A 10,787-nucleotide genomic window follows, 5' to 3' on the forward strand; every position below is an offset into this window, starting at 1 on the left:
CCGCTGTCCGCCGCAGCGCATGCGCACATCTCATCCCTCCATGCTTCCCTAACTTCCGTCTCTATGCGCACAAGTGCCTTCCCACGTGACGCGGGCTATAACACAAGTGGTAGGTACATGACGTGACCTAGCTCGTTCACTTGCTGGAAACGCTAATAAACAAGTGGAATCAGAAGCAAGATGCATACTGCATTGAACTGCATTGAATTAACAGGCTTCGATTGAAGGTTTGTGTGAGTACAATATACGCTAACAAAGAGAAGGTGAAAATGCTACTGACCTATGTGGAATGTAATTTAGTAAAACAGTAATTACTGGTGCGCATTTTCCTTGTATTTCCATATCTTTACTGCCCACGCGAGCAAGTGGACGAGTCATGGTAAAATGGCTACATGCATTATGTGTTCATACAGGAGACTGAAAGCCAGTTTTTAGTTAGGTTTTTAATAACGTTATGTTGACATGAATGGTGATACGGTTTTCCACAGATACTGAGGACAGGAAGTGGATAACCGAAAAATAGTGTATTAGTTAAGAACGACGTACTTCAGCTCATATTTTCGTAGTAGATGACGTTACAAGCAAGACAATCAACCCGGCCATGTCGTCGTGGTAGCTAAGCAACATTTGCTTGATACTTTTTCAATTTGGCTCCCGAAAAAAATGTTTGGGGCAAGCAAGATAAATGAGACATTTATATATTTGCTGCTTAGTTACGGTTTAGTTAGTAATAAGCACAGTTCTTAATTCGTTTATATTATCATTCTTAGCAGTTCTTTTATTTGCTAGAGAAGCCTGTCAAAGTCCAAATTGTTGTATTCGTGAACTACCCGCTAGATACGATAGGAAGGTAAAGGCAAGATTTGCCCTTGTAGTGCATGTTTTACATCTTGACATTCTGAAACGAAGCAGACTCATAAGGCTGAACCTTTCTCTGAATGAGTTGGTCAGATCATTCATCGGCTGGCATTTGAATCTTTCCCTTCTTTCACTTGTCGCCTAGATCTAGCGTTCCTGTAAAACAGCAAATCTGCACTCGTCCGGTCACTTTGCGGTCTGTGTTGACTCAGTATACCACGGCGCGACACCCTTGCTGCCACCAGTGGGTAATTAACTGATGGACTGTTCTGTACGCATCACTTCAGTGTGTGTATTTTTCTGTTCCCAACCAAACCATACATAAGTATACTGTTTTTTTCCACAGAACCCAGTGGCTAATTGGCAGTTATTTATTAAGGCCTTTCATTGCGAAGCAAAATTGTAATTACTGAACATCAGCGTTATGTGGGATGTGCCATTCGTTGTATTGGGAAGAGATTAAACACGGGCTGATTTTAAGCACAGGGAAATGGGACGTACTGTTTATCACAGAAAGAAGTAAATCATTCTGAACTGCTGGCACTGAGCTTGACGACGCTTAACAGACGTCTAATTAAATTAAAGTTTCCAGTGAGATACCTGTCCACTTACAGGTTTATTCTTCTTTAATCTTCGTCAGCGATTTATCTCGTGATACAAAACCCTTTATTAGCTCTAAGCACTGCGCTACTACTGGTTGCATTATTGTTTCAGCCACAATTTTTTTCGTCATTTAAAAATTTATATTAGCGATTTTTGGTCAAATCGTCTGAGTCTCAAATTCTGTGGAGGCTATTGCCAACAGCTGTCGAGTGTTTAATGCAATGCATTGCAAGCAGCTGTACGTCACTAATCTTTTCCGTTAATAACCACTATCAAAGTATAAAATTTGATTTATTATTTACGTGTCATATCGCCGTGACGTGATACGTAAATAATATATGAGCTTTTATACAGTGATGAAGTTTAAGAAAGTATAAAAGTTGATGTATTATTTACATATCATATCGCCGTTTTTTGATACCGTATGTTCCCATGTCAGTTTCGTCTACAACGCAGAAGGTTCTCTGCGAAGCCCTTAACATCGTCCATTCAGTCACAATCTCTGCCCATGTGATTTCCACATTTTTGGTGCCCTGCAGAAAGACATTCGCGGCCGTCGATTTGCTCATGACGAAGAAGTGCACGCCTGGTTACAGTCATGACTCCAAATGCAATCACAAAGGCATTGACCGTCTTGTCTCACAGTGGGATAAATGTATTAATAGTTATGGCAATTACTTTTCAACATATAAACTATATACTTACTTTTTTCCATCTTCCCGTTTTCATTATACTATTCCTTATACAAAATCAAATGGGTGTACTGGTGGATTAGGTATATTAGTGAGTAAGAAAATAGGAAAGAGCGTAAGGTACTATTAACAGCGTAACGAACGCATTATCGTTGGCAAGGTAGATGTGATGCAAACAGCCAATTCAGCAGTCTAAATTTATATACCAAACATTCTCCTCAGATTACGAAGAAGCTGAAAAAGTTTATGATGAGATAACAGAAATTATTCAGATAGTTAATGAAGAGAAAAAATTGTTATGGGGAATCACAGTCGATAGCAGAAAAAGGAAGAATAGGAAAAACTGCAGGAGAATATGGACTGCAGGAAAGGAATGAAAGAGGAAGTCGCCTGGTAGAGCATAGTTTTATCATTGCTGACATCTGGTTTAAGAGCCATCAAAGAAAGTAGAAGAGACCTTGGTGTAAGATTGATTGTGTAATGGTAAGTCACAGATTTAGGAACCATAGTTTTAGCTGTAAGACATTACCAAGGGCAAATGTGGACTCTGACCATGACTTACTGATTATGAACTGTAAATTAAAACTAAAAAAAATTGTAAAAATGTAGCAAATTGAGAATATGAGACCTCGGTAAGTTGAAAGAACCAGAAGTTACTGAGAGTTTCAAAGGAAATTTTTGGCAGCGATTAACAGAAACAGGTGAAAATAATATATCAGAAGACGAATGGGTAGCTCTGAGAGATGAAAGGGTGAAGGCAGCAGATGAAAACAGGTAAATAAACGAGGCATTGTAGAAATCCTTGCATCATAGGGGATACTGAATGTGATTGCTAAAACAAGAAAGTGTAAAAGTGCAGTAAATGAAGCAGGCGAAAGAGAATACATACATCTGAACAGTGAGACTGAAAAAGGCAGCAGATGAAAACAGGTAAAAAAAACGAGGCATTGTAGAAATCCTTGCATCATAGGGGATACTGAATGTGATTGCTAAAAGAAGAAAGTGTAAAAGTGCAGTAAATGAAGCAGGCGAAAGAGAATACATACATCTGAACAGTGAGACTGAAAAATTGCAAAATGGCTCAACAGAAATGGTTAGTGGACAAATGCAAGCCAACAGAAGAGTTTATAACGAGGGGAAAGACGGATATCACCTACAGGAAAATTAAAGATGCTTTTGGAGAAAGAGAAGCAGCTGTGTAAAAATCAGGAGCTCAGATGGAAAACTAGTACTAAGCAAAGAAGTGAAAGGTAAAAGGTGGAAGGAAGGTACTGAGAGGCTATACCACGAAAGTGAAGTCAGTGTAATACAAATGGAAGAGAAAGTAGATGAAATTTAGATGGGAGATACGAAACTGCGAGAAGAATTTGACAGAGCACTGGAAGACTCTAAACAAGATTCCTGGTGTAGACGGCATTCCCACAGAATTACTGCTGATATCCTTTGGCGAGCCAGCCACGACAAAACTATTTCACTTGATGTGCAATATGTATGAGACAGGTGGACATGCCCTCGATCTTCTAGAAGAAGGTAGTAATTGCAGTTCCAAAGAAAACATGTGATGACAGGTGTATTACCAAACTACCAGTTTAATAAGTCAAGTTTGCCAAATACTGACAGAAGCATTTGCAGAAGAATGGAAATATTAGTAGAAGCCGACCTCATGAAAATTCAGTTTGGCTTCTTGAGAAATATATTAATACGTGAGGCAATACTGATCCTACGACTTAGATTAGAGAAAACCATACCTACGTTTATAGCATTTGTATACCTGGAGAACATTCATTGAAATTATGGAAGTAGCAGGGGTGAAATACAGGGAGCGAAAGATTATACGCAACTTTTACAAAAATCAGGCGGCAGTTACAAGAGTCAACGGGCATCAAAGGAAATCAGCTGTTCAGAAGGGAATAATACAGGATTGTAGCCTATCGGAGATGTTATTCGATCTGTGCATGAACAAGCAATACAGTATACCAAAGAAAAATTTTGAGAATAAATCAACGAAATTTAGAGAAGGAATACTGACAAAAGAAAAACAAGGATAAAAATGTAGTCGAATTCAGACTAGGGATGCTGAGTGAATTAGATTAGGAAATGAGACATTAAAAGCAGTAGATAAGTATTTTGGACAGCAGACTAAGTGATGATGCGAAGCAGAGAGGATATAAAATGTAGACTCGCGATGGCAAGATTAGGGTTTCTGAAAAAATCTGTTAACATCGAAAATAGATTGTAGTGTTAGGAAGTCATTCCTGAAGGTACTTTCCTGGAGGGCAGCGTTACACAGAAGTGAAGAGTAAACGATAAGCACCTCAGACAAGAAGAGAAGCTTTGGAAATGTGGTGCTATAGAAGAATGGTGAAGAATAGATGGGTAAATCGTATAACTAATGAGGAAATAATGAATATTACCAGATTGAAAAGAAATTTGGGGCACGAAATGACTAAAAGAAAGGTTCGGTTAAACGTTCTGAGACATCAAGGATATTTTACTTTTGTTTTGGAGGGAAGTGTGTAAGGTGGGGGGATGGGGGGGAGGGAGAAGTGGAGTAGGGGCAGTTGTAGAGGGAACCCAAGATACAAAACCAGTAAACAGGTTCAAATGGACGTAGCGGGGAGAGTTACAACATGCCAGTCCTTGGTCTGAGGGATAAAATGACAACTACAAAGCACAGTCGATTGTTACAGTCACAAGCTGTGATCATCGCATTAGTTGGTCTTAGATTCCTAGAGTGCCCCGCAGGGTAGTCGCGCGGTCTGGAGCGTCTTGTCACGGTCTGGGCGGCTCCCCCTGTCGGAGGTTCGAGTCCTCCCTCAGGCATGGGTGTGTGTGTCGTCCTTAACGTAAGTTTGTTTAAGTTAGATTAAACAGTGTGTAAGCTTAGGGACCGATGACCTCAACAGTTTGGTCTCATAAGACCTTAGCACAAATTTCGAATTACTCCTAAAGTACGACGCATTATCACTACTATATGAATGTGTGGTGTCCTTTTCTTCAGACATGTCCAAAAGAAGAGACACTAAGCATTCATGCGACTGATTCGTCTACATGGACAATAGATCCACCTTCTCCAGTGCGGGTGCACAAGTACGTCCAATCTCCTGCGGGAATATCTGAGTAGCTAGCGTGTAGGTAACTGACAGGGGCTGCGGGCATGCGGCGCTCGGTGAGTTTGTGGAGCGGCCATGAGGCACCCCGTGTTCCGGATGGCGCAGTGGTTAACGCACCTGCCTACTAAGCAGGAGATCGTGGGTTCGAATCCCGGGCTGGTAAACGTTTTCGCGCTGACATCAGTAATCCCTTCCCTTTCCTTTCCTTCAATGGATGATACAGTGGAGTTTTGCTGTGCGAATATTGGGGATGGCTCAAATTGCTCTGAGCGCTATGGGACTTATGATGTCATCAGTCCCCTATAACGTACAACTACTTAAACGTAACTAACCTAAGGACATCACACACATCCATGGCCGAGGCAGGATTCGAACCTGCGACCGTAGCGGTCACGCGCTTCCAAACTGTAGCGCCTACAACCGCTCGGCCACTCCGGCCGGCGATTATGGGAGATGTTGCTGAACTATTCTAAGACTGATCATATTAGCCTCTTTGTAAGGTTACCACTGGTATACATCGCAAATTGTGAATTACGAATTGTGATTTATTAGTCTCATAAAATACACTTACAAATCATGTGATTATGGTACAGGAGACACGTCAAAAATTACAAACTAGAATCTAATATTAATTTTTAAAACTATATTTAGTCTATGTAGCAGTATCTATATTTTCTTATTTTCCAACATAGGTAAATGTCTTTCGTGATAATGGACAATTTGTTTTTTGTTTTTCACAATATAATGCAAATTTGCGGTTGGATTCTGCGTAAATTATCAGTTCATCTTTCATGAACTCTTCTAATCAGTAACGACATTTGTGGATAAGAATTTCATGTAACTTCTTTTTTAGTACCCCTAGTTCCATGTTTAGAATGTTTTTGCCTTTAGGTTTGTTGTAGACTTTCATGCCCATATATTGTGGGGTCTGAGCATATAATTTCAATCTATGGGCAGGAAGCATAAAATTATTTTTATTCCTTGTACTGTATGGATGATCAAGTTGGTTTTTAATGAACAGTTCCGGATGGTGTGTAAAAATATCATTAGCTCGTATTTGTACAGGGAGGGAACAGTCAAAATTTTTAGGTTCTGTAATAACGGACGACATGATTCTCTTTGCTGTGCAGTGCTCATATTTCTGATAATTTTCTTCTGGAGCTTCAGTACACGAGATATATTATTGGAGCTCCCCATAAAATAATGCCATATCTTATCACTGATTCGAAGTAACGTAGATACGCTACTTTGCGAGTGGACATGTTAGTAGCACTTGATAATATATGCATGGCATATGCAAAGCTACCCAGTTTGCTGCACAGGTACTCAATAGGTGTGTACCAGTTTAAATTCTTATCGAGGTGTAGAAATAGAAATTTGGCAGAATGCACTTGTTAATTCTTCACTTTTATGATTTATACTAATTTCCTGGTCTTTTGACTGTTTGGTTCTGAGTTGAATCAAGTTTGTATTTGATATGTTAAGCTTCAGACCATTTAAGTGGAACCATGACTCTAGCCTGTCTAATGTACCAGTGACTCTATGAGGGATCGTTTCTGTTTCTTCGCTTTCTATCAAGACAGACGTGTCATCAGCAAACAGAACGGATGGTGAATTTATGTTTAATGGGAAGTCGTTGACATAGAATAGAAAGAGAATTGGACCAAGGATCGAACCTTGAGGGACACCCTGTGTTATTGTTTTCCAGTAATAGCATTGCTGGAGACAAAGTTACATTTATTATATCGATACTAACCAAACAACGACTGGCTAAAATAAGTCACAATGTATTGAACCATTATGGGTGCAGCACAACATGATCTTAAACAGAATGACTAAAATATTCAGTCACCTTAACTGTTAGAGGTATTTATACCATTTTTACAAAGCTTGATTCGGTGTCAGTTAGAAAAAGATAGCTTTAGGCACTGGGCGAGAAATAAGTCATCTCTAATAACAGCGCAACTACTCCACTCGACATTAGTGATGAAAACGCGATGATGTGGATTGGTTGCAACAGATTCGAGTGTTGCAAGTGGATATTTACGCTTCTGGCACTCGTTGAAATTGTTCGTTCCACACACCTTTCATCTTCTACAGTCGTATCCCTTACGGAGAAGACATTGGTTGATCGCAGGTCGAATGACCGCACTGACACTGAATGTGATACGGTTCACTAGAGGTTTCATCAGCTGCTTGCCTATTGGCAATTGGTATTTAAACAGTTTTTAGGTTAAACAACACTTTTAATTTAGAACGAGAACTATAGTTGTGGAACGTATAACATTCGTAAACACAATCACTTAGAAAAAAAAATCACACGCAATTAAAGTAGAATAACGTCTGAACTATTTACAACACGCTCTCGCAATACGTACCTCCGTCTCTTTCACACAGATTTCACCTAATCGTGTCAGGCCGTTGTAAATATCACGGAATACAGGGGAAGCCGGCCGATGTGGCCGAGCGGCTCTAGGCGCTTCAGTCTGGAACCGCGCGATTCCTACAGTCGCAGGTTCGAATCCTGCCTCGGGCATGGATGTGTGTGATGTCCTTAGGTTAGTTAGGTTTAAGTAGTTCTAAGTTCTAGGGGACTGATGACCTCAGATGTTAAGTCCCATAGTGCTCAGAGCCATTTGAACCATACAGGGGAACGAATGTTCGAAATATCATATGCCACTGCATGTACACGGGGACTCTGGGCGATGCTATGAGTGGTTTACTGATAAATGTCTAGTGCGTGCCCTCCTACTTCTCGTACGCGAATTGTAACAATCTTCCTTACATCTTTGTTGTTGTCCTGTTTGGTTTTGTCGCTTTAGATCGCGAGCTCTAATGCATGTGGCGTATAAGGAGATTAATAATGTGACAAGTGGGTAGGTTTATATGCTAAGCAAAATAAGAAACTTAAAATGTTTGCACGCCAACTAATTTTGTTTTGTTTCACCAGTCGCAAAACTATTAAAACGATTTCTAGAGCCTGTCTATCGTTAATATGATAACAAGATTCCCGGCCGTTAATGATAAGTTCCTGAGCGCCGCAACAGTCGCAAAAATGCTATACACGGTCTTAGAATCATCTTGAGATCGCAAAAATATATCTTCCGTGGCGAATATAACAATTTATTCTGTCTTTACGGTCTTGAGGCGAAGCTGCACTGCACACACTAGTTCGCGTGTTACCATCTAGAAAACAGATCCTAGACTGCCTGTGAGCTACACTATGTGATCAAAAGTACCCGAACACCCCCAAAAACATACGTTTTTCATGTTAGGTGCATTTTCCCGCCACCTACTGCCAGCTACTCCATATCAGTTACCTCGGTAGTCATTAGGTATCCTGAGAGAGCAGAATGGTGCGCTCGGCGGAACTCACGGACTTCGAGCATGGTTGGTTCAAATGGCTGTAAGCATTATGGGACTTAACATCTGAGGTCATCAGCCCCTAGAAGTAGAACTACTTAAACCTAACTAACCTAAGGACATCACGCACATCCATGCCCGAGGCAGAATTCGAGCCTGCAACCGTAGCATCGGCGCGGTTCCGGACTGAAGTGCCTAAAACAGCTCGGCCACAGTGGCTGGCTCTAACGTGGTCATTTGATTGGGTGTCACTTTTGTCATACGTCTGTACGAGATATTTCCACACTCTTAAGCATCCCTAGGTCCATTGTTTCCGCTGTGATAGTGAAGTGGAAACGTGAAGGGATACGCACAGCACAAAAGCCTACAGGCCGACCTCGCTTGTTGACTGACAGAGACTGCCGACAGTTGAAGAGGGTCGTAATGTCTAATAGGCAGACATCTATCCAGACCGTCACAGAGGAATTCCAAACTGCATCAGGATCCACTGCAAGTACTATGAAAGTTAGGCGGGAGGTGAGAAAACTTGGTTCAAATGGCTCTGAGCACTATGGGACTCAACTGCTGAGGTCATTAGTCCCCTAGAACTTAAAACTAGTTAAACCTAACCAACCTAAGAACATCACAAACATCCCTGCCAGACGCAGGATTCGAACCTGCGACCGTAGCGGCCTTGCGGTTCCAGACTGCAGCGCCTTTAACCGCACGGCCACTTCGGCCGGCGAGAAAACTTGGATTTCATGGTCGAGTGACTGCTCATAAGCCACACATCACGCCGGTAAATGCCAAACGATACCTCGCTTGGTGTAAGGAATATAAACATTGGGCGACTGAAGAGTGGAAAAACGTTGTGTGGAGTGACGAATCACGGTACACGATGTGGCGATCCGACGCAGGGTGTAGGCATGGCGAATGCCCAGTGAACGTCATCTGCTAGCGTGTATAGTCCCAACAGTAAAATTCGGAGGCGGTGGTGTTATGGTGTGGTCCTGTTTTTCAAGGAGGGCTTGCACCCCTTGTTGTCTTCCGTGTCAGTATCACAGCACAACCCTACATTGATGTTTTAAGCAAATTCTTGCTACCCACAGTTGAAGAGCAATTTGCGGATCGCGATTGTAGCTTTCAACCCGATCGAGCACCTTTTCATAATGCACGGCCCGTGGCGCAGTGGTTACACGACAATAACATCCCTGTAATCGACTGGCCTGCACAGAATCCTGACCTGAATGCTACGGAACACCTTTGGGATGTCTTGGAACGCCAACTTTGTGCCAGGCCTCACCGACCGACGTCGATACCTCTTCTCAATGCAACATTCCTTGAAGAATGGGCTGCCATTCCCCAAAGAACCGTCCAGCACCTGATTGAACATATGCCTGCGAAAGTGGAAGTTTTCATCAAGGCTAAGGGTGGGCCAACACCATATTGAATTCCAGCATTACCGATGGAGGGCGCCACGAAGTTGTAAGTTACTTTCAGCCAGTGTCCGGATACTTTTGATCACTTAGTGTATATTAACAGTTTGACGCCTGCCTTCTCTGGGCGCACTTGTGACTGGTCCATCTTTTCGATTAATTCCTCATAACTGAGTGGTACTGAAATTATTATTAAGAAGTTCTCAGTGCAAGTGACGTCATCAGAAAGTTTGGAGCTGTATATTAATAGTCAAACAGTAAATATCAATAACACAATATTCGCTTCTGGGGCCCAGGATGGTAGGCGAATCACCACTGTCTCTCTCTGCTCCAGTACATATGTCTGTTGCTCGACCAGCCCTCTCACGCTATATGACCATCTGGCGTGACGTTCCGTGAGTCTGCCTTGTGATCCTTTTTTTTTTGGTCCTCAGTCTACTGACTGGTTTGATGCGGCCCGCCACGAATTCCTTTCCTGTACTAACCTCTTCATCTCAGAGTAGCACTTGCAACCTACGTCCTCAATTATTTGCTTGACGTATTCCAATCTCTGTCTTCCTCTACAGTTTTTGCCCTCTACAGCTCCCTCTAGTACCATGGAAGTCATTCCCTCATGTCTTAGTAGATGTCCTATTATCCTGTCCCTTCTCCTTATCAGTGTTTTCCACATATTTCTTTCCTCTCCGATTCTGCGTAGAACCTCCTCATTCCTTTCCTTATCAGTCCACCTAATTTTCAACATT

At 41.8% G+C, this 10,787-nt stretch overlaps 1 non-coding gene across 1 annotated transcript; it reads left to right on the forward strand.

Moving 5' to 3' along the window:
- Positions 1-5,356: 5,356 nt before the first annotated feature.
- Positions 5,357-5,430, forward strand: Trnas-acu. Its single transcript has one exon. It is a non-coding gene; the product is annotated as a tRNA-Ser (tRNA).
- The last annotated feature ends 5,357 nt before the right edge of the window (positions 5,431-10,787 follow it).

This window comes from Schistocerca piceifrons, chromosome 6, assembly GCF_021461385.2.
Source record: "Schistocerca piceifrons isolate TAMUIC-IGC-003096 chromosome 6, iqSchPice1.1, whole genome shotgun sequence".
NCBI lineage: Eukaryota > Metazoa > Arthropoda > Insecta > Orthoptera > Acrididae > Schistocerca > Schistocerca piceifrons.